Below are 3,487 nucleotides of genomic sequence, written 5' to 3' on the forward strand. Positions count from 1 at the left end.
GAAGTTGACGGATGTCCAGAACAAGATTTGTCATCAATTGACATTTCACCTTTTTTTTGAAATAAGAAAACTACTTGAGTTTTTCGCATAGGGATGTCCTTGTAAGCTATGTTCAACATTACAACAATTTCTGCAGCATTTTTCCTGAGCAGGAAACAAAATTTCACAGCCACACACTGTGAAATCAGCCATCACAAAAAAGTGAGGTTCAAGTGAAACGGCTTTTGCAAAAAAAAAATCACTGTGATCAGTGTGACACCACTGGGTGCACTAACTCAGAGCCAGCTGCTTGAAGCTTGCCTAGCAGAAAACATGCATACAATGAAAGCTCCACCCAGCAGAACTCTTTTTCTATTTTTTTGGTACCCCCTCATATATAAAACCTTGTCATGGGACCTGGCACTTGATAAATGTTCAACAGGGCCATAAGCATTTTGGCAAATGCTTGGTGTCTAATAATTATTTGTTGAATGATAACAAAATGTTAAAATATTTAGAGGAAGATTATTGATTTATTTCTAAGTGAAAAAGATGGTTACTGTGTTGTCAGTTTATTTTAAAATGTTAAGAGTAATTTTGAAATAAAATATATTTATATATGTTCTTTAAAAGGAGAAGAATATTCACTGAATTGCAAATAGTGGTTATCTGTAGACAGGCTTCTGGGAGATATAATTTCCATTTTATGTATGTCTTAGTCAGTTCAAATGGCTCCAATCTTCTGAAGTCATTTATTCCTACAAAAACAAATCACTTTCTACTTCACATTGGAGCAAGATCTATACTCTATCCCTCTTTGCTTCCTTGCTTTTAGGTGACATGGAGTCTTCCTGCAATTCATGGTGACCCCATGCACAGTGGAAGGAAACTAGCTTTGTGCAAGTCACGATTGGCTGAAGATGGGACATTGTGATCCATGGAGTTTTCATTGATTTTCAGCCTACCACTATATTTGAGGCATCTGTTCCTCCAGTCAACAACTTTTTTCTCTGCATCCCCCATTGAATTCCTCTTCCCCTAGTCCCTGAGCTCCTCAGCCTCTTTCTACAGTTTCCTGAAAAACTGACAAATTCATATAGGCCAAACATAGAAAATGTTCAGCCACTCTTTTGCACTAATAGACTACTACTGGAGAACTTTTATACACAATATGTTACCTACCCCTGATCTACACTCTTGATCTACACTCTCAACCAAGCAAACAGCATAAGGAACAAGAAGGATTTAAGATTAAAAGCCATTAACTTAGTTAAATTCTAAGGAAATCAATTTAAACTCTTAAATGCACTCCTTTCTAATCAAAGCAAACTCTAGAGGCAATTTTTCTGTTTGAATGCTAGAAACATTTTCCAAATTTTCTCCAATGAGCATGTATTTTTAAATGAAATAAAATATAGTATTAAAATGAATGCTGCTTGTTGATTAAGGCTTCCAAAATACCTTTTAATTTCAGAAAATGCTCCATGTCTTATGTCAGCTCTGTTTCAATCTGGTTCATTGCTCAAAGTTCCCCCCTCTCTTTTTGTTTCTTTCAGATTTTTTGTTAAAACATTTTAAAGGAGATGGGAAGACTGCATTTAAATTTAAAATGGGCAAGGAAAAAATGGTTCTGAAACTATGGTAGTTACATAATTTGTTGTCAATTTGAGATATAAGAATGAAGGGGTGGAGTTTAGCCTATCCAGTCGCAGCTTGATGACCTAATTTGGAGGTGCTAAGGAGATAAATAGCTCACTGGAGGCGGGAAAATGGTCACTCCCTGTGAGACATTCCTTATGGACAAGACACATGGGACTATGCTATATCCCTGGAGCTGAAGGAGCAATGTGGACCCCTGCCAGTGCTGAGATGCTTCCACTGCCACTGGATCCACAAGACTTTCCACCCACTGGCCTGTGATAGTCCTGCATTCAGCATCATTGCAAGTGTTTTGTGAGTCTGAAGAGGACTTTATAGATTGGTATCAGACATATAGGCTAATATTGGACTTATGGACTTGAATTGGACAGGGCTGGGATGCTTCCTCAATATTCAATTGCTTTTGTATATGAAGTTCTTTCTTATGCAAATATGAGTCTCCTGGATTTGTTTCTCTAGTTTACCCAGACTAACGCAGAAACATAAGAAGATTCCAACAAATTTTAACTCTGCTTAGTATAGATGAAAACTTCTCAGTTGAAGCATTCAATTTAGATGAAATGGAGACTATTCTCTGAAAAAGGACATCAACCCTGGTAGAACGGCAGCACCAAAGAGGAAGACCCTTCACAAGATGGATTGACACAGGGATTGCAACGTACAGACAATATGAGGATGGCCAGGACTGGACAGCATTATGTTCTGTTGTGCACAGATTCATGATGAGTCAGAACCAAACAGACGACACCTAACAACAAGCTGGAACCTGAATTCATAATACTGGGTTTTACTTAGGGTCTCCTGTATATTGTAGTTATTAGAGTTTAAATGTATTCATTTAAACCTGTCTCTATTTTTTTTAGCTAGGAAAGTGCCTTTATGTGTTATATTAATTCAAAACAGTTCATAGAGAAGACAATTCGCATACATTTCCAACTAGAAAAAGCATTTGGCTCGATTGGGTATCTAAAAAGGAGACCTGGTGGCTCAGTGCTCAGCTGTGAATTGAAAGGTAGATGGTTGGAATCCAGCAGCCATCGCACTGAAGAACGAGGTGGCCTTCTAGCCCAGAAAGAGCACAGCCTAGGAACCCTTACGGGGCAGCTCTACTCTGTCCTTATCGGCTGCTGAGTCGGAATCTACTTAGCAGTGGTGAGTTGGTTAGCTTGTGTGCTTAATAAAATAGCAAGTAAAGATGAAGTCAGGTTTTGTAAAGTTTGCTGATAAGGCCTACAAATGAAGAAAACTTTAAAGTGCCATAAGAGATACACTTATTCAATACCATCTCACAAAGTTTATCATGAAAACTTGTCATCCTAAAACTGGATAATACTGCCATCTTATGGCCAATATGACTTGAATATGTTTTGTTTGTTTGAATCCTTTTATCCACCCCCCCCACCCCCACTCCCCGCACTACGCAGCACCGCCACCGCCGCCCCCAAGGCAATGTACCAGCAAGAGTAGGAATTTTTTTTTCAGTATTGGAAAAGGAAGGCTGTGTTTCCAAGATGGGACAAGCTACCTTCATAAGCAACTAAAACAACATATATCTTTGTGTGAGTGTCCCTTTAAAACAATTGCATAAATATTTTTATTAAGAAAAAAATACTACTAGCCTTCAACTGAGGTGAAGTTTCCTGAGCCAAAATTAAAAAGAAACGCATGACCCAGTTGTATATTGCTTAACTACATTTTCCAACTTTATTCTTTTAAAGGCATCAACTGGAAATAATGTGCTTCCTTCTCTAGGTAATAAAACCTCTTATTCCCATAACAAATCATGCAAAATGTTTGATTTTGTCAAGCAAATAGCAAAATTCCCTTACTATTTTTTCTGACAATTTAG

The sequence above is a fragment of the Echinops telfairi genome, unplaced genomic scaffold, assembly GCF_000313985.2.
Source record: "Echinops telfairi isolate 266 unplaced genomic scaffold, ASM31398v2 ScPeMD7_7419;HRSCAF=8457, whole genome shotgun sequence".
NCBI lineage: Eukaryota > Metazoa > Chordata > Mammalia > Afrosoricida > Tenrecidae > Echinops > Echinops telfairi.